General features: G+C 38.3%; 1 protein-coding gene across 4 annotated transcripts in view; it reads right to left on the bottom strand.

Annotated features, from left to right (window-relative positions):
• Positions 1–7889, bottom strand: part of Fam3c (FAM3 metabolism regulating signaling molecule C) — a 48915-nt gene extending 41026 nt beyond the window's left edge. For 2 of the 4 annotated variants that reach the window (XM_021237596.2, XM_004856452.4), the window contains exon 1: positions 7749–7889. The gene's annotated coding sequence lies outside the window, so the exon portion shown is untranslated. Of the gene's footprint in view, positions 1–7435; positions 7588–7748 lie in introns of those variants that run through there. The other 2 variants (XM_087204592.1, XM_021237597.2) reach the window with 2 other exon arrangements.
• Positions 7890–21440: the final 13551 nt, after the last annotated feature.

Here is a 21440-nt window from a genome sequence, read left to right as displayed (position 1 = left end):
AAGGAAAGCACATCTCGAGTGATACTCTTTCCCTGAGAAATGGCTTCTAAATCAGGTGAATTACAAGAATACCATTCTATACCAACAAAATAAGCCATGAAAATAACTACCAGGCAGAAGATGTCTTCCAGCTAATATAAACTAGGAAATAAAGTATACATGGTGCAATTCACATATTCTTATTTTTGGTAATCCTCCCATCAGGCCTCCGGCCGTAGTGGGTATTATAGGGCATTAGAGATGAGTTCAAGGGATTTGTCTAAGGTCCTATATAAAGGGTAAGGAAGCTCAAAAACAAATCCACTTTCTTTTCACTCCAGATGCTCACTGAATACCCTAATACACGAGACCTGTTAACAAAATGCCATGCCAGTCAACAAGGCTTTTGCAAATTGTTCTGGGAATTGCTGTTACACGCTGCAAACCAGCCACTCCAGAGACGTGACAGCTTGTTAAAATGACTAAGCTTTTGTGTTAGAACCTTCCTATCTCGAGAGAAATGATGAAAATGAAGAAAATAAAGCAAACAGATGCACTCATTGATACAGTTAATACTCACAAACAGAAACCACTTAGGCCATACTCTTAAGTGAAATAAATAGGACACACATGTGTAAATACCGAATAGTTTCTCTGGTGTGAGAAACTGAAAGTGTAAATTTGAGGATCAAAATGTACAATAGATAATTTGAAATAGTAAGAAAAGGTCCAAAGGGGAAGGGGAAATAGGAGGGGTAGGGGAAAGGAAAGAAGGGAAAGGAATAAATATGAGAAAAGGAAAAAAACGGAAACAAAGTCTTTGTAAATAGGGAGGGGTAGAAGGGTTGAAGGGAGGGCAGGGGAATGAGGAAAAAAATAAGAACCAAGATATATCATGTAAAGGTACAAATTACCAATGATGAATGTCATCAGGTTGTATACCTAAAACGTACCAATAAACTTAATTAAAAAATAATAAAAACAGCAACCACTTAAGCCAGAAGAAAATATTGTAAGTTATGTGCCACAAATACAGAGAAACTATCATTCAATTCAATCCAACTTTAACAGTGCAGTGACAATTTTAACTAAACCAACCAGGTTCTGATGATTCTAATATTCACATAGATGAGTGGCTTTTCCAGACAACTATTAAAAATAGGTCAAAGTGCAAACGGGTGGATGTAAAGTATATTTTGGCCCTGTGATTATTAATTTTATATGTTTAATTGACTGGCCTGCTGGTTACCATATAAAGTCCACCAAAAAATGTATACAACAGGAAAAGAAAAATACTTGCATAAGTGTTTCAATACTAAATTTATTAAGACACCATGAGATTAATACAAGTTACTTTTGCCTTTTACAATTACAAAAGGTGTTCAGAGTGGTGGCCATTAGCTTCCAGACATTTATTAGTTTGGCAAACTGCTGAAGTGTGTATACATTTTTTTGGCAGACTCTGTATTTAAGCACTAGGGCTGGGGATTCAGCTCAGTGTATATATACATATATACAGCACATCAGCACATATATGACATATATACTATATATATATCTTTTTCACCTACAGTTCCTGGCCCATAACTTCCCCTACCAAAGCAGGCCATAAAACCTTAAATTTGTCTTTCTCGTAACAAATCATAGAAGCCCTAACCTTCACCCACTTTTGTTTTGGAGCTGGACATAAAGAAATTCTCTGACCAACCCCTGTCTGCAACAGGTCATAGGACCCTCCTCATTCTAGAGGAGTCCTGCCCCCAACCATGAAGGAAGAACTGCAGCACAGACAAGCCAAGGAGATCTCTGGATTCCCCTTCAGACTACTCCATTAATTCCTCTTTTTGTCCCATCACATTTTAACATTGTTGCCCATGCTTCAGGCATGCCTATGTCACCAAGTCTCCATGAAACTCCTAAAAGGCAGAGTCTGCAGAACTTCCAGAATACTGAACAGGGAAGCTCCACAGACGCCATGGAAACTGTGTTGCTTCTGACACACTTCACCCTGGGCACCTTTGCATCTGCATCCTTTGTAATAACCTTTATAATAAAGTGGTCAATCTAAGTGCTATGAGTTCTGTGAGCCACTGAAGCAAATTAACTGAAACTCAGGAGGAGGTTGTGGGAACACTAGTTCATAGCCAGTTCATCAGAAGCACAGGTAAAAACCACCTGGGGGCCAGGGATTTGGCATAGTGGTGCCACTGCCTACCTCGCAATTGAAAGGTCCTGAGTTCAATCTCTGGTCCAAAAACAACCACCTGGGGCTAAGGTGGAAGGGGTGGTCTTGGAAACTGAACCTTCCACCTGCAGTACCTGCCACTACCTCCACGTAAAGTAACAGAGCCAAAATGGATTAGAAGACACCTAGCTAGTGTCTGTGGAACTGATGGCAGTTTTCTAATGAGGAGAAATCCCCACGAGTTTTGAGGTCTTTTGTGCTGATAGTGGCATGAGAGAAGAGGAAAAAACTTTTCTCTGACAGAAGGAGAATTCCCTCCTCGGCCTGTCTTTAAGCTGGGAGAATGTATTCAGGTATGGACTGGAACATACTATTGGCTCTGCTGCATTGCCAGCTTGCCAACTGCAGATCCTAGACTTCTCAGCCTCCATAACTGTGTGACACAATTTCTTATAATAAACTACATATCTATAAGAATATGTAGTTTATCATAAGGAATGTCTGTTATCTATATAGTCCATGGATATAATCTATAGCTATACTACCTATATGCTTACATATAATCTCCATATTTATAAAAATATATATCTGTTATCTATATATCTATGGAGGTATATGTCAATGTCTACATAATCTATATATCTATAGACAGATATTCACTCACATGTCAACATATTATCTAGACTATATATTGCCTCTTGGCTGTTTCTCTGGAGAACCCAGACTAATAAAGATCTTAAGAGCAGAAAGTAAAATATTAGGTTTTGTGATGGTATTTAAAATAGAGAGGAAAATGAGATAATACTGAAAGGAAAAGGATACAACTCTGACAGTCATTATAATAAGTATTTTGTCCCATTTACAAACAAAAGTATGACATTAAGAATACATACAATAAATAATTGTATTTCTGTGATTAACAGGATGAGTATTGGGAAATTTCTGTAAGGGGGCCATATAGTCTCCATTACAACTGTCCACTTTACACTTGTGGCTGAAAAGCAACCATCAAAAATGTGAACATGAATGAGCCACCATTTTCTAATAAAGCTGTATTTACAGGCACTGAAATTTAAATTTTATAAAATTTTCATATATTATCATCATTTTCTACTTTTTATTTTCCAGCCCACTTAACAACGTGAAAATCAATCTTGGTTTGGGTGCCACATAGGTCTACAGATTCCAAGGTGTGAGACAAGAATAAAAAAAAGTTCTACTTAAAAAATTTAAAATTAAAAACTTTGTGACCATGCCCTAATAGTCCAACATTTTCTGCTGGGTTATTTGTAGGATATAAATCCATACAGTTTCTACTGCTACTCTTAAAAATAATACTACAGAGGTTGGATTGATCAAACAATTCTAAATTCTGCTCTACCAGACATTTTCCTAATGGACCACTCACCACAGAAAGCAGCATGTTTTCTAGAGGAAACAATACGTTGGATCACTTTCAAAAAAAAATTCTTTCTGTAGATGAAACTGTCCATCAATAAGGCAGGCAGGAATAAATCTAGACACTAATGCTTTCAAATCAATCCCAGGAGATAGAAATAAATGGATAAAATTAATCACAAAATTAAAACTTCATTAATTATAAGATGATTTTAGTGTGAAGAAGCTAACACTGTTGTTTCCTTTAGTAAGTGTTTGCATGTGATGGGCTTTAAAAAGCGTAGGATAACTGTGCATCTAACATGTTTGACCAACTTTTAGAATTTCAAATATTTAGCTTTTCAAAACTTTTCCTTTAGTAATATAATACAAGTTATTTCTATAGTAGATAAAAGACTACTACCAAAAATCCTGTCTATCCAAAGGCAAATCATACTTATATCTTTGCCAGACTGAACAAACTTTTAAAATAACAAAATGGAGAAGGGTGAGAAGATTGTGTACATATGGAAGATTATTAACATTTAAAAACTCAATATGCTATCTGAGCTGCTATCATTATGTTAAACATATTGTATATCTAATAGAATGCGGTGTTTTAAAATCAAATTATTCACTTGAGAAAGTATTTAATAGTACCAGAACACTAAAAACAGGTTAGCTCAGTCATTTAAAAGTGCCAAGCGTAGACCAACTTTGTTCCAAAGACAGTGGAGAGTCAAGTAGCCAAGCCTGACAAACCACACATGCTACATTCTGAGAGCAGAATTCCAACAGATGTCACCTCAAAGTCAGGAATTTCATAATACTCCTCTAGTCCATGTAAATCAGCTAAAGAAATCTAGAGATACTCATTCCTCATCAGAAATGCAAGATATCTGATTTGGGAAACATTCCAGTTGATCAACAAGCATTTAACCGTGTTTCCCAAACACATGTCAAGGGATTGAAAGTGAAATGGACTTGTGTTCTGCTCCTCCTTCCCAGACCTAACAACTTTCTCCATTGCTGAAGGATGCACTACAGCAGATGGTTCAGCTTTTCACTGAAGTCTCTTTAATGGGAAAGACCTATCCTACCCTATGGATATTCTTTCAGTACCCTATAGAATACCATAGCCTTTCCTTCTGAGTTGGCAGTCAGAGTTCTGGTCTACTCTGACGCAGAATTGTTGTATACCACATCCTAAAACTACTTGTGACAGGCCGGTATGTGGCTGGCGGACAGGTGCATAATCAGCTCACTGGCAATGATGATGGCTAAGGACTGTCTAACCAAAAATAAATGACAGAAGACGACCAAAATCAAACCAACACGCTGCACCTGCTGTTAAAGTGACATTAAGTAAATATTTCAGTGGATTGTAAGACTTCAGAAATGAGCCAGGAATGCAGAAATGACTGGAAATGAATAGAATGAAAACTCAATGGGGCCAAACTGAAGTGCAATATCTCTCAAGATACACCTCAGTTGCACTTTAAAACTGTCACCAATATAAACCAATGGCAAGGACATCTTATATAAACTTTTTTAGACATTTCACATGGTAAGATTTCTGAATAAAGCTGTTATAATTCTTTTATTTCATATCCTATGTCTCATAAGAAGGGCTCCTGAGTTCCACGACACCTAAAACCATATGTTATTGGCTTTAAGAGGTGCACTGCTTTCCTAACATGTCTAAACTCGGGGTAAGGCTTATAACCACATTTTTTTTTCTTAGTATGTAAAATGGTGTATACCTTACAAACTATGAGAACAGATTCAATGAAAGACCATATCAAGTTCTACAAATCCCTAACTACAGTATTACCCACATCATGGGTCAGAATTATGATTGTGCTTTTTCAAATGCAAATTCCTGACCCAACTGAAGACCTGGAGAATCGGAATCCCTAGGACTGAGGATTAAAACTCTGGAACGTATAACAAGCTCCCCAGGTGACTCTCATTCAAGCTCAGATCTGAGAATTTCAGATCTGCAGTACACCAATGCAAACACACAGAAAAGACTGGGAGCTGGGAGTGAGGCAGACCTAGGTCAAAAATGACAAGAATTTTCATTTTTTTTCTGAACAAGGAATGGAAATTAGCAAGTCTTCAGGCCAGGTCTCCTGTGGAGGTGAAGAGGGGGAGAGGGCAATGAATAAATCTGGAGAAAATGTGGTGAGAACTGGGAAACAATTCCTCTTTCCAATGGTTGAAACAGGCTACTTAATTTTAAATTACTCAAAAAACATTTTGTAGTTCTTCTACCAAAGCAGAATTTTGGTTAAAAAGCTATAATAATAAAAAAAAGCTATAATCCAGTTTAAGAAATGTAATTAAACTTCTGGAACTCAGAGAACATTCCAAAATGAGAAAACAAGACAGAATCCTACAAAATGAGTTTTGCTTGCTCTTTCAAGAATTCTACAGCTGTTTAGGGTATAACCTAAACTACCTAATCCTATACTACTCAATCTAGGGGGAGATGGAAGGACAAACAGATGTCAAAGAATGATGAAAATATCTACACACATTTTACCTATAAAGATTATTATAAATAGGGTAATGAGGTATCCACCTCAAGCTGCTAAAAGCAGGAAAGATCAGAGAAAGGCAAAAATTTTCACCGAGTCTAACTGCTATCTTCATCTCCAATAACTACGTTACTTTATACCAAATGAGAAGTTACAGCTTCCTATTCTGTGTTTAAGAATTCACTCCACTCTCCTGACTTTAAGTGGTCTGTGGAACTGAAATACACCAAAGTAGACACAATTCTATCAATCCACCTTCACTCAAAGAAATGGATAACAGAGCGGTTCCATCTGCCTGAGGAGCCTGAATAAAAAAGTAGTAACACACTATTTCTACCACTACCAAAAAAAAAAAAAAAAAAGAAAAGCAGCCATTTGCAAAGAATATGAAAAAAGCTTCAATCATAAAATTTTCCAAAAATATATCAAGTGAGACAATTAAAATTTCACTTGTTGACCAATGTCCTTCAAAACTCATTCAATGATCACTAACTGCAAGTAATGAGTGGCATCATTAGGCAGAACACCTGATACCACAATAAACCTTAACAAACTTTTTAAATAAAAGGTTATTATGAAAATAGGAAATGACTCACTGCTTAGAGATATCCATATAACTTTCTCTCTAGCACACACACAAAAATCACCAAGATCCATTAGGCATGAATGAATAAACAAAATATGATATTGTAACCATCTGTGTGATTTTGGTCTATGTAACAGGAGCACCTATGCTGGTTTCTGAGTCAACCATTAGTCTAGAGAACCCTTTATTGCTTGCTGAATGGCATTCGGCAATTTTCTAATTTTTAGTAAGTTAAATGGAGATCTCTCTGTACTCGGTTAGGCACTGTATTATGAATAACAGTAATGCTTTCAAAATCTTGGAAAATCTAACAGAATAGCACTAGTCCTCCGAGGTGTTCACAGGTCCAGGAGGACTGGGGGATGTGTTTCCGGCATCAACCTTTACTTAACTTCTCTAGGTACTCGTATTCTCATCTGTAAAATCAAGAAATCATATAAAAGCACTTATTCACTGAGTTGAGAGAAGTAAATAAATGTACAGGTGAAAGCACTTGGCAAACAGTGTCTGGCATATAATGAGCAATTTAACATTGTTTAGTTTCATTGTATCCATACATATCTGATTAAGAAGAAACAAAGGTTGTTTTCAATTAGATAGCAGAGGGCGATGGAGATAGAAATCTCAAACCGGCAATTAGAAGTCATTAAATCGTCACAGTACAGAGCCGTGGGCACAGCAGCAAAACAAATAATGAATACCACGTTCACCAATGACGTCCGGAGACCAATGGGCTAGAGACAGTCTGTAAAAATGAAAAAGTACCTCCAGCTTAGGTGACACCGAAACTTTGCAAGTCAAGACGGCCCTCCACAGAGCGCACACCCAACACCAGGTCCACCCGCCGGTTTCTCATTCCCGCCCCCGAGCCGCGGGCGCCGAGCTCAGGCGCCGCCCGCCCTCGCAGACTGGCCGGGCCGGGGATGCTCGGCGAGGGACGGCTGGACCGGGCAGGCGGCGCAGGTTCCGGTGCCGCCACGGAGGCGCCCGGCCGGAGACCCGGGAACCGGGCGGCCGACTCCCTGCCCTGCCGTCCCTCCGCGCCTCGCCGCCCTGCGGCTGCCTCCCAGAGTCTCACCGGCCGAGCTTAACGGATGCGCCCCGCCTTCGGGCTCCCGCTGGTCTGTCCTGCAGTTCACCGCCTCCAGCCAGCGCCTCCGCTTCCCCTCACCCTCGCGGGGGCCAGGAGGAAGCCAGCTAGCCTCCCAGTCTATTCCCGCCCACGCCTCCCTGCCGCCACCGGGAAGCCGCGCCCGCCCCCTGGCGGTGGAGGACCAAACGAGACGCGCCCGCGCAGGCCGACTGCGGGAAGGCCAGAGAGCCCGCCGCCCAGCCTTGCTCAATTGGGACCTGCCACGTGGGAGCTGCCGCGGCGCCGGCCCAGCCGCCTGCAGCTGGGTAGCACGCCCTGGGGGAAGGAAAATGATCACGGCCTTCTCCCTCCCACGCACGCACACAATCCCAGTCTCAAGGGCAGAAATTTTAAAATGATCGGCCTCATCCTAGAGATCCATCAGTAGGAGGGTGGTGCTATCGACCTAGGCCAGGAGATTAGGTCATTGTCCTTTGACTGCTTGAACATTGGGTAGCAGATGGTGGAAATCCTTCAGGTCTGGTGTTATAGTCTGGTAACCCTTAATGTATTACCTAAGGAGAAAAATAGTGCTTGCATTTTGCATGTCATTTTTGTCTGTTTAAAATCTTAGCAACTTAACGAATGTTTTTCCCCCTCTTTTAGGACATTTTTTCATGATTGTGTTGATAACTAGGAAATTAATTCATATTTTACAGTACAGAAACTGAGAACGCAAAATTATTTCATAAACAAGATTCATGTTCTAGGATAAATCTTAACTGTTATTAACTAGTCTTAGAATATTGGGACAATCCATGGTCCCAATGAAATCACATTAAATAAATAATATAGTTTGACAATAGTGGTTATTCTACCAAATCTCTTCTTTCCTTTAGAAATATAAAATATTCAACCTAAACAATAGCTATGAATTCTAGAATACTTGATCCAGGGCTCTGGGAGGAAACCAGTGTATATATTCTGAGTGGCTTCTATGTCCCAAATACTTTGGTAGGCCTTGATGTATGCATTTTTCACTTGACAACTCAGTCAAAGTAGATATTATTTGTGTATTTCTTTAACAGATCAAAAAAACTAAAACTCCAAAACTGAGCTTAAATAACCTGCTCCAAAATACAAGGTAGTAAGTTAGGAAGTTGGAATTCCAGCCTATCTCCAAAGAAACAGTAAAGCTCTTTATTATGTTACCAAAACACACAGCATTTATAGTATACAGGCCTCCCTTCAACCCTAGGTCCTATTGAAAGAATTTATAAAGACCCATAAGTAAGGCAGTCAGGGCCTATTTGTGACAGAGCTTTTAGCTGTATAACCCAACTGACCTGTGTAAAAATCCCATTTATTGTAGTCTGATACCATTATTACTAAAGCAATTCCTAATGTGTACTTTGTGTGATCTCCTGCTCTCCACTGACCAGAAACTATAGTTTAGAAACCTTCAGTACATAATGAATTAATAACAGTGAGTGGAGTAGAAACTCCCTACTGTTAACTTGTCAGGAAGTAAGAGAAACAGAGAAGTCATCTGGATTAATGTTTAAGTTTCATAATACAGAAGACTTTACAGCTCCAGGAGGCATAACTAAACAGCTGTCGCTATGTTACATAATAATAGGTTACATACAATTTTTATTTTTAAAGCACATGCATTTTTATGTATTTATTGTGTTAGGGATTTTTCTAAGAATTTTATATGTATGCACTCATTTAATTATCAAAATAATCCTATAGATACACAAAAAAATAAATGAAGTACTTCAAGGGAATATTGTGCAAGGTCCTATTGCTGGGACCTCACAGAGCCAAGATCGAAACTCCAATGCTTAACTTCAAGCCCATTTCTTTTGTTTGTAAAGAATATTCATTCTCTCTTCATTGGGTGCAGGGTATTTTATGATTCTACAGTCTATACTATTTATCATATAAAGATTGGTAATACAAAATTTATAAAAAGCCTCAGAATTTTAATTGGCCCCATTATCATTTTAATTCTGTATATAGAGTAGGCAATTGTATAAAATATGGCAACCAATAATTCCTCTCATTCCTGTAAGTTTATTCCACTTTTACCCTCAAGAGGTCTTGCTTAATACCCTCCTCTTAAAATCACCCAGGCCCTAGGGCTTTTTCCTAGCAGTAGGCTGCTGTGGACATACTACTAGGTGGTTTCTGAGTTTAGATCTTGGAGTTTTGTAGCTTCCATTTTCAGTCTCGAGACCCAGTCATCATATAAAGAAACTCAGACAAGACTACTGAACAATGAGAAACTACGTGCAGAAATGGGGGCAGAGGTTGCTAGCTATCCCCAAACCATTCCAACTGTCCCAGCTGAGACATTAGACATGTAGTGAAGCCATCTTAATTGTAGCCTACAGTGGTTTAAGTTTTAGTTCCCTAAAGGCCAAGGTCACAGTGCCAGCCTGTGATGGTGTTGGGAGCTGGCAAAACCTTCAGGAGACGTGACATAGTAGGAAGAAATTAGTTCACCAGTGGCATGCCTTGAAAGGAATACTGATTTAGAATCTGGCCACTTCCTTTCTCTCTTGCTTCCAGGTTACCATGAGGTAAGAGCTTCCTCCACCATGTGCTCTGATCATGAGGTGTTACCTTGTCATAGGCCTAAATGATAGGCCAAGCAACCATGGACTAAACCCCTGAAATGGTGAGCTAAAGTAACACTTTCCTCCTTATAAGTTGATTGTCTTATGTAGTACATAATCATTTCATACACTGTGTGTTGTCACCAGAAAGCTGAGTAATACAGTCTCAGCTAAGCTACTAGCTGAATTCATAGCAAAAGTGACATCAAACAGTACCAGCAGAACTGCCCACTGAGACCAGCTGACTTGCAGAATATTGAGAAATAGCATGGATATTTTTTAATTTGCAAAATAATGTGATAGTTTGTCATATTTGTCATATAGCAAGAAATGACTGAATCGTGCTAAAACGGGTTTGGGGGTAGGTTGGGGAGCTGACCAGCTCTGGGAGGACTACTTGAAATGTTAAAACATGTTTACATTGGATTATAAATTCCAGCTCATGGAGAGAGCCAGGATCTCATCTAGCTTTTAAAACATAGCAGGAAGGGGGGAAAACAGAATAACAAACACAAGAGTAAAAGTGACAAATTTCATGTTCATATTGGGTAAAATACAGAATTTAAGTGTGGATTAAAACCTGTTCAGAATTTTCATAAGAACGTGCATTCAGATGTCTTGACTTCTTTCTTACCTATAAGAGTAAAATAATACAGTTAAAGAAGCTGCCATACAGAAATCACAGCACTGTATTTGATACATTTGCAATAAAGTCTACAAGATTACTTTACTATGAGACATCTGTAAAATGCAATGCAAGCCAGACAGGCTTGTCTGTAATCCCTGGCTACTTCAAGGCTGGACCAGGAAGATTACAAAACCTCATTTCAAAATAATTTTTTAAATGGACTGGGGAGGTACTCAGCAGTAGAGCATTTGCCTAGTTTCTATAAAGGCCCTGGGTTTAATCTCTAGTAACACACACACAAAAATACAATGCAATCAAATATTATAACAAATGTGTCTTTGTGTAAAATGCACTCTAAATTTTTAATCTCTTAATGACTTTTCTAGAAACATACTGTACAAGAAAATTGTAGATATAAAAATTTAGATTTTTAAATGCTATCCTTTTGATTTTGCTTCTAGGGGGTTCTGGTTTGAAGTAAATATTTCTATAGATCTTTCAAAATGGGAAAATCTGGCATTTTTGTCTAAATTATAAATCATATTAGATGATATACTGTATATGTAACACACAATTCAGAAATGTATTGAAATAGTGACTACAAAGTAATGTCCTTGTCCTTAAAATTATCTACAAATGTGTATTATAAATAATTATTCAAATTAGTGGTTTTTCCAGAAGAACATAATTTGTCTTATAAAATATTTCTTTTTTGGGGGGGTGCTACTGGGGATTGAACTCAGGACCTTGCACTTGCAAGGCAGGCACAGTGCCACTGAGCTAAATCCCTGGCCCCAGAATATTTCTTCTAGAAAAATTGCAGAATCAGTATCATAATCTAAAAATTCTTTTTTTTTTTTTTGGTACTGGGGATCGAGCTCAGGACCTTGCACTTGCGAGGCAGGTGGCGGAATCACTAAGCTAAATCCCCGACTCTAAAAATTCTTTTAAAAAAGTTTATATGACAGTGTTAACTATTTGGAGCTTTTTTGTTTGTTGTTGTTGTTGTTGTTGTTGCGCTTGTTTTGAGACAGGGTCTCACTATGTAGTTCAGGGTGACCTTGAACTCACTATGTAGCCCAGGCTGGCCTTGAACTCACAGCAATCCTCCTGCCTCAGCCTCCAGAGTGCTGCGATTACAGGTGGGTGCCACCACACCTGGCCTTATGTTAACTATTTGTAATGCTGGACAATGGTGCAGAAACCATGGATCAGCCAAAACATACACACACACACACACACACACACACACACACACACACACATCTTGCATAAACATAATAAATATATAATCTATAGTTATTTTAAATTTTATATTTGTCAGATATTGGGAGGGAAATTTTAAGTTTTCACCCACACAGTGCAAATTAGAAAATGTTATCATACTCTAATATTTCTATAATTCTAAGTAAATATAATAGTTAAGTCTCAAGTGATCTAAAGACACTTCTGTCTACACTCAAGAAAAAATATATTGGCCAGAAAACTCTCATATAGAACTAAACAAATTTTGTGTTCTCCTAAAACATAATTACTCAGATCTTTAATTTCAGTTCTTGATTAAGGAATGAATATGAGAATCCTTTAGTCTAAGCACAAAAGAACTCACCCAGACTGTAGTGTTTTCATTAAACATGAAAATATCTAGTTATGTTAAATTGGAATGCATTGTTTACTTTGAAAGGCAAAACAATAGGAATATGGGTATTAAAACATCATCATCTGTTAAGATCTATTATCTAGTGTGTGTCATTATTTTAGACAACTAAGTTAGGTAGACATATTATAAGCAGTCAGATTGGACTGAGTCCTCGAACAAGTTAGTGCACAACTGTGGCCCAAGGCACATACATCTGTTGGAGCTCAGGCCTCAAGATAAAGATGGAATAACCAGGCCTGTATACCTTCCCAGGGGATAATTGGCATCACCTGGTCCAATAAAGTCTAGATAGACATCAGTCACCCCGGTGGATGACCAAGACCCCCGATCCATCCCTTCCTAAAGAAGGTCTTTGTTCTTTCCATATACACTTGCTACGTGACCTGCTTCCCATTGGATCAATATTACCTAAGCTGCTATACTTGTAATTTTATTGGTTGATCATAGTTTTGACCTTCCTAGTACTCATCTTGTGATTTGGGTCTATAAAACTTCCATTGAGAAGTGAGTTCATTGGCAACCCACTTTCAGGTCCCCTCCTGTCTCTTAGGAGCTATCTCTTTCAATAAATATTTCCTACTGGGCTGGGGATTTAGCTCAGTGGCACCACACCTGCCTTATAAGCATGAGGTCCTGAGTTCGATCTCCGGTGCCGGAAAAAATAAATTTCCTACTCTTAACCCCTGTTGCTCCTTAGAATTCATTCTTCGATTTTTTGGAACACAAACTCAGTGTTATCTGACATCTAGCAGGTTGGGAGTTACATTTAGTTCCCCTATATCATCAAGGTCTTTACAAACAGTTCTGTAACAGTCCAGAAGCCAGAATCTCATGTGGCAAAATAGGTCTAAGAAATATACAAGTAGCAACACAAATTGATAAAAAAAACCCAGAACCTACTGAATTTATTGTTGTGATCTTGGTGCAGTGTTATCTACTCTTTTCATCCAATGTCATCCACTTTTAAATTTGTAGGACCTTGCCAGAGACCCCTGCAGTTAGGTTCTAGTACCCACCTGCCCAGTATAGGACACAGGCCTGTGGAAAAAAATATACTAAGAGACAGAACTAACAGAGAGAAAGTGGGGAGCCAGGATGACCAAAGTTGGTGCAACTGACAAAGGCGCTGGCCAGTCTTCGGCCCTGACTTTTATTGCCAATCAGTTGGGGTAAAGGCAAGCTATGGGCAGTTTCTACAGAAATTAATGTAAGTAAGGCTCATAAAGGACAAGAGAAAGCATTCACGAATTAGGAACAAAATAGACCAAATATATGGTTGTAATTAGAACACTGTCTTTCTAGTCAGAATGTTGTGGTTGTGGGAATGGAATTTGGATGCGAGTTACTTTGACTTCGGCACATAGACTTCAGCCAGACTCGCTTCTAAAAACAAGCCAATTGTGGGATTAATTCTTCACAGCCTGCTTTGGGCATAATCAATATTACGGTCCTCTCCAGGACCTTTTTCCTAGTATCACTTATTTCAATATCAAAGAATTAGGTGGAAATATTAGGACCTGAAAGAGTTCCATTGACCTTTGAATGTTGCAAAACTAACAGTATTTCATGTGTAAGCATGACTGTCCTTGATATATTTGTGACCTATATAGGGAGCTTTACCTTCAAATTTGTTTTGTTAATTGCATTTCCAATTCTAGGTCAGTTTGTATTGCAATATCTCTACTTCCCCCACCCTCCAAACATATTACATCTGAGCTTATTCTGAAATTGTATCCTGATCAAATATAAAAAGTTAATTATGAACGCTTTGCTGTTCTTTTTGCTTTGTTTTCTGCACTTTTAAAATATTTTCTGTAGAACTGCTGTGGCCTCACTGAGACTTGGTTCATATTTTAAAGTGTAATTTATTTATCCAGAGTCTGCTCAAATAGAGCATCTGGTATTTTGTAGAGTTCAATTCAATAATCAAATTTTCCATTTTTATTCATGAAGCTAAAGCCAGGGAAATTGCTCACTTTGCTGAAAATCTAGCAGTGAGAATTTTAACCTTCATATTCTACAGATTCCAAAATAATCTCCTCTTCCCAAATCGCTCTTCTTTTCTGTCTCTCTGGCCTACCCTCTGTGCTAAGTGAGAGAGACATATTTGGATCCTGGATACTCATTGACCTTGGGCAAGTTGCTCAATCTGTCCTAGCCGTTCCTTCACCATTTTTAAAATTTGTTTTAACATTGTACTTAGTATAGTTTTTAGCATAGGAGATGAAACTCATTTGTCACATTGGATCAGTGGGCTCAGAGAATTTTTAAATATCCTCACTTCCTTTTCCCTGTTTTATTTGCAGATGATGAGCTATCTCCTCATCAGTTCAGGCTGCCACACATCCTGAAACTCATGTCAATGGTGTTCCTTTAATGCTCCCCAAGACTCTCCAGACTCAATTTTGGTGAGGGTTTTTTGTTCAGTTCTTTTCTGCACTACCCCTCTCATGAAGGTCACCTCTCCATTGGTGCTCAGGTTCATCACTGGTCTGTTTACCTTTTTCCAGGATTCCAGAGACCATGCTATTATCTGTGTCTTAATACTTATGCTTCCTACTCTCCCAAATCCTTCACTCCTTTTCCACAGCTTCTCACCCATCCTGAAGGAAATCAAGTAACTTTTGTATATTAACTTTGTATCCTAAAACTCATTTTATATATATTAGTTCCAGAGGTATTTTTCTCAGTTCTTTCATATTTTCTATGGATGATCATGTCATCTGCCAACAAAGACACTATTATTTCCTCTTTGTGAATCTGTTTACCTTTGATTTCCTTTTCTTGTCTTACTATCTTGGTAGCATCTTTCCAGTATGATGTTGAAATGAAGTGGTGAGAGGAGACACCCTTGCCTCCATCTTGTAACCTGCACTACCAAATGGAATTTTCAAAGTTAGATTTTTCCTTGTAGAGATAAACAGTTTCTGCAGACCTTCCCCCCCGCACATAACCAACATTTCTTCCTGTCAGCTGGAAAGAAGTGACAGGATATTGGACATGAGCCAGAGAGGTTGGAGCCCAGGTTTCATCCCACAAAGAAAGGGAAATGAAGCAAAGATGACTGGGAATGATAAAGCAAGTGTGGAGATCCCTGTCATCTCCCTGTGTTTCTCATACCCTCTGTTCTTCACTGTAAGAGACCCTTACCCACCTGTAAATGGTGAGATGGTGATTTGAGGCAAATACGCCCCCTCATCTCTTCGGAGCTAGCTTTGAATAAATATCCTTTTTCCTTTTTTACCCAAATATATGGCCTCCTTTGATTTGGTCAGCCATGAGCCGACGAACCTGAATGTATGAGCCTAAATGGCCAGTAACAATCTTAATAGGAAAATTTCAAGTTCCTTATCATTAAATACAATGTTAACTGTAGAATTTCTTTGTTTGTTTCGTTGTTGTAGAAGTTCTTTATCAAATTGAGAACATTCTCTTGAATTCATAGTTTGCTGAGAGTTTTTATCATGAATGAGTGTTGGATTTTGTCAAATGCTTTTCCTGCATTTGTTATCTTTTATCATCGTATGATTTTTGTTCTTTAGCCTGTGGATGTGATGGGTTACATTATTCAATTTTCAAATGTCAAACCAGCCTTGCATACCTGAAAAATATCTTACTTAGCTCTGGTGTATAATTATTTCTATACATTGTTGGAACCAAATATTAGGGGTCCATAATTTTCTTTTCTTGCAATGCCTTTGTAAGGTTTAGGATTGGCATAATTCCGATCTCATAGAATGAGTTAGGAAGTATTCCTCCTGTTTCTGCCTTTTAAAAGAAATTTTAGGGACTTGTTATACTTTCTTCCCTAAATGTTTGGTAGAGTTCACCAGTGAATCCATGTGGGGCTAGGGTTTTCTATTTTGAATATTATTATGGATTCAGTTTATTTAATATATAGAGAGCTATTCATAGTGCCCATTTATTCTTGAAGAGTTTGACATATATTTGACAAAATTGATCCATTCATCTAAGTTATCAAACTTGGCATATAATTGCTCATAATATCCCTTTATTATCATTTTACTGCCATGAAATTTGTAATGATGTTCCCTCACTCATTTATGATATTAAGAATTTGTGCTTTCTTTCTCATTTTCTGAATCTCCCATTCAGGAGATTATTGATTTTTCAAAGAGCTAGATTTTGGGTTTCTTGGGCCATTCTTTTAACTGAATCTTTTGTTTAACCCCTCTATCTTTCTACTCAAACTTGCTTTTTTTCCCCATGTTTATTTTGTTTTGTTTTGTGATACTGAGGGTTAAATTCATGGCCTTTCACATGTTAAGCAAATGTTCTACCTCTGAGCTATTTCCCCATCCCTTTTTAATTTTTATTTTGAGGCAGCGCCTCACTGAGTGGTCTAGGTTGTCCTTGAACTTGAGATATTACTGCCTCAGCTAGTTTTCAAATGTCAAACCAGCCTTGCACACCTGAAAAATCTCTTACTTAGCTCTGATGTATAATTATTTCTACACATTGTTGTATCCAATGTTTAGTGGTCCTTAGTTTTATTTTCTTGCGATGGCCGATTACAATAGCTGACTGAGATTATAAGCACAGGCCAGCATGCCCTCCAGCAATGACGGACTTTTTAGCATTCACCCCTCTACATTATTGCATTCTTTTTACTTTATGTTTGCTTTGATCTCTGACTTTCTGTTAGGGGTTTTCCTCAGGTGCCAGGTGACCCTTGGATCAGCATATGTTAAAGAGTGAGCCAGTAAAGGTTTTTATGCAGTTGTGGAATCACAGAATAAGAATCACTGTTTGGGGTTGATCTGAAGACTGTAATATCAACCACAGAGATAGTTATTTCAATAGTATGTATGTAATTTATTTCTAGTCTATCAAAACTCCTGTCCAAGATTTATGCAACCTGACGTAGTCAGGTGCTTTACTATTCCCTGACTCATTCCCTCCTTTCCTCTGTTAACTCTGCTGCAGTCACATTGACCTTACTGCCCCTCAACCTGCCAGGCGGACTCATGCCTTGTGGACTTTATACTTGTAGCACTCAATAAATATTGCTCAAAGAATGAATAAAGAGAAGACTAGCATGATTAGTGTAATAATGTCCCTGGAGAATAAGTACTTAAGCAAATAAAATACAACTGGAGATCAAAACACAATTGCTTGTCAAAAACTTCATTCTAAATTAAAAAATTAAATATTTTATGAAGTGCTGTTCCTTGAGAAGCTATCTTCATCACTGTGTATACCATATATATATATATAATTTTATAAAAAATATTGTACAGTTTCTAATTTAGTTCAACAAAAAAAAATGCATCCTTCCAATATACCATGCATTGTGTTTGCAACTAAGTTTACCAAGGTGATAAAACACTATTTTGTGCATGAAATAACTGACTAAACTAATCCCACAGTATTAGTCACCTTTCTGCCACCATAACAAATACCCTGACATCATCAGATTGTAGGGAGAAAAGGTGTACTTTGCCTCACAGTTTTAAAATTCTAGTTTATCATCCACTGGCCCTGTTGCTTTGGGGTTGTGGTGAGGCAGTACATAATGGAGGGAGCATGTGGCAGGGAAAGAGGAACAAGGGGGGGGGGCAAGGCAGGGGCCGGGCTGCCCTCTCTGAGGGAATGCTTCCAGTGACCTAGGGATGGAGCCGTGCCTCTTAAGGACCCACCACTTCCCAAGAGTGTCACCCTGTGGTACCAAGTCTTCCTCGTGGGTCTGTGGGGGACACTCCAGATCCAAATGATAACACTAACTATAAATGAGTAAGAATTAATGGCAGAAAGGCTTGATGGCCTTGATGGCAGAAAGGCTGTTGCATTATTTTTTTTACAGTGGAATCTCTACATAATTTTATTTTTTTTGAGCCAAAACATTTATTGGTACATTTTAGATATACCTAATGATAACATTCCTCTTAGGGAATTTGTACCTTCTTTTTTCCCAATTCCCTCCTCCTCCCTTTGACCCCTCTTCCTCTCCTTATTTACAAGTTTTGTTTCCATTTTTTCCTTCTATTCTCTCTTTTTTCTTGTCCCTTCTTTCCTTTCCCTCTCCCCTTTCCTTTGTTCCCTTTCTCACCATATTCACACAGCCTTTTCTCCCCCCTGCCTATGAGTCCACTTTTGATCTGTTTTCTTCACATGATATTCCCCTTTCTGTTTTTTTGCATTTATGTCCACAAACTATAGAATTTGAATGGTTTTCTTCCTGTTCTTCTGGTTTTGTACACACATTTCACATCTTTTCTCCCATCTCTATAGACTAATGATCTAGTTCTTCTTCTGAGAGTAGTTAAATGAGGGACTTAATTTTCCAAATTGGCTCTTCTGCATTAATTTTTTTTCCTTGACTATTGGCATGCCTTGTATTTAGATGTCCCCCTGCAGCCTTATGCAGATGAGGTGGGGCTTTCTTTTTCAGAGGTGGCTGAATCCAGAATGTGTGATGCTGGGATTAGGGGCGTGTGACTGCTAAACCACTACATGTGAGTGATTGGCTTGGCATCACCTTAATCCTGGTAGTTTGCATGGGATAAAAGGGGCAAAAAGGGATGCTACTAAGTGCCTCCTTTGTTGCTTTTGCTGCCTTCCACTGCCATGAACTGTTGCTCCTCTACCATGTGCCACCCTGCCTTGAAGCCAGTTGATCATGGACTGAAACATCTACAAACTGTGAGCTAAATAAACCCCTTCCCCTCTAACTTTGGGTGTCGGGTATTTTGTCTCAGCAAGGAGAGAAAAGTAACACAGCTATATCATAATTATTCCTATGTTTTCTTTATGGGACTAGACATGCAGCACTAATAAATAGAATGTATCTGTTCAATAGCATCTGTACAAGTTAGAGGAAGAAGGTAGTTTTGATTGGTGAGCAACTGTGAGATCCATCACTCAGGGACTTGGACTCCAGACCATTTGCTCTGCCGTCTTCTAGGCTTTCACTGTACTCTATATTATAGGCTACAGGAACAAGACATGTGGAGGAACAGTACTTCTGCAAGTGGAACACATTGCATCTGTTCATTTCCCACTGAGAACACTGTCACTTCCTCACATCCAGTTGCACAGGAGTCTGATCATCTCCAGCTGGGTGGAAATGTGCTAGACAAAATTCTACTTTATAAAGTAGGAAGGATAATGTTGGTAGACAATCAATAGTGCATTCCAGTTATCTCAAAATCAACAAATACTATACAAAGAAATGGGCTAATTTTCAATATGGCTTTATATCTAGCTTTATATGTGGCTTTAAACTAGATCCTTTTGATCAAAGATTGATTTCATTTGAGGAAGAAGTAATTTCCAAAGGGGAAAAAAAATAATTCATCAAACTGAGCATGTAAACATGTCAAAATTACCAGCATTTACGTACTCAAATGCTAAAATAGATAATTCTAAAAATTTAGTAAAAAAGGTTTATTTTCATAGTAATTATTCATAGTGTTTAAAAATGAGAAACAGTAGTTTAATAAAACACCTTTATGAAACAAATAGAAATTTTCCCTATAATTAGACCAATTAAAAAATTAACATACAATATAGCCAGGGGTTTAGCTCAGTGGTTCTGGGCCTGCCTTGCAAATGCAAGGACCCGAGTTTGATCCCGGGTAACAAAAAAAAAATTTATACACACATGAAAAATTAGCATACATCCTAAGGATCTTGATTACTTCTTCATATTTTACAAAATCCAAATAAAAAGTTATGGATTAAAATATAAAGTAGGAAACTTTTAATAAAAAGGGTACTTTTGATAGACAAAATTCTTTAACCTAATAAATCTAATTAATTCTGAATGGTTATTATCACTGCTTGAGAAGAAGCAGCAAGCAAAATTCTTGCCAAACTGTGGGTAGACCTATATTTTCCCCAACCTACACTCTTTATTTTTGTCCCTTAGGAGCTGTTAATTACTTTACATTTATAAAACTACAGAATTTTATCCCTATCAAATTTCATCATTTTCTGTTGGAATGACAGGTAATGTCATAGACTGAATGTTTCTGTTCTGTCCCCAAATTCATATATTGAAGCCCTAACTTCCAATGTGATGGTATTTGGAGGCAGGGCCTTTGGGAGATACTGTAATTAGGTTGGAAAGAGGTCTTGATGGCAGAGGCCTCCATGATGGGATTAAGAAGAAAAAGAGAGCAGAACTTACCCTTTCTCTCTCTTGTGAGTACACATCAACAAAGTGCCTATCTGTGAGTCAGGAAGGGAGCCCTCACCAGCGTACTTTGATCTTGGACTTCCCAGCCTATGAAGAATAAATTCCTGTTGTTTTACTTACTTAGTCTGTAGTATTGTGTTATGGCCATGTCAGGGTTTGGATCTTAGTATCGCCCTTGGCACTTTTTGGATGTAGTAGAACATTTAAGAGGTGGGGCCTACTTGGAAGTCTTCGTGTCCCTAGAGGGATACCTTTGAAAGGCATCATAAGACCCAGCCCCTTTCTCTTATGATCTTTTTGCATTTTCTGGTCATGAGGTGAAGGGTTTTGCCCCACCATGGGCTCTTGATGTGATATGGTGCCACAGGCCCAAGGCAATAGGACCAACTGATCATGTACTGAAACCTGTAAAGCTGTGAGATAAAGTACACCTTTTTTCTTTGTAAGTTGATTATCTCAGGCATTTGTTTCAGTGCCAGAAAGCTTGGTTATCACAGCTTCCTGAGCTGACTAAGGTAAGTTAAAATCATAGCTACTGACAGAAAAGAAAAAAAAAACTGTGCAAAAAGAAAGGTGCATTAAATGTGAGGGGTTAAATAACAATCTGGCATAAGCAGGAACATAA

This window comes from Heterocephalus glaber, unplaced genomic scaffold, assembly GCF_053883595.1.
Source record: "Heterocephalus glaber isolate CG9 unplaced genomic scaffold, H.glaber_assembly_v1.0 deba00000546, whole genome shotgun sequence".
NCBI lineage: Eukaryota > Metazoa > Chordata > Mammalia > Rodentia > Bathyergidae > Heterocephalus > Heterocephalus glaber.
The sequence above is the reverse complement of the archived record's forward strand: the minus strand, read 5'-3'. Positions and strand labels throughout refer to the sequence as shown.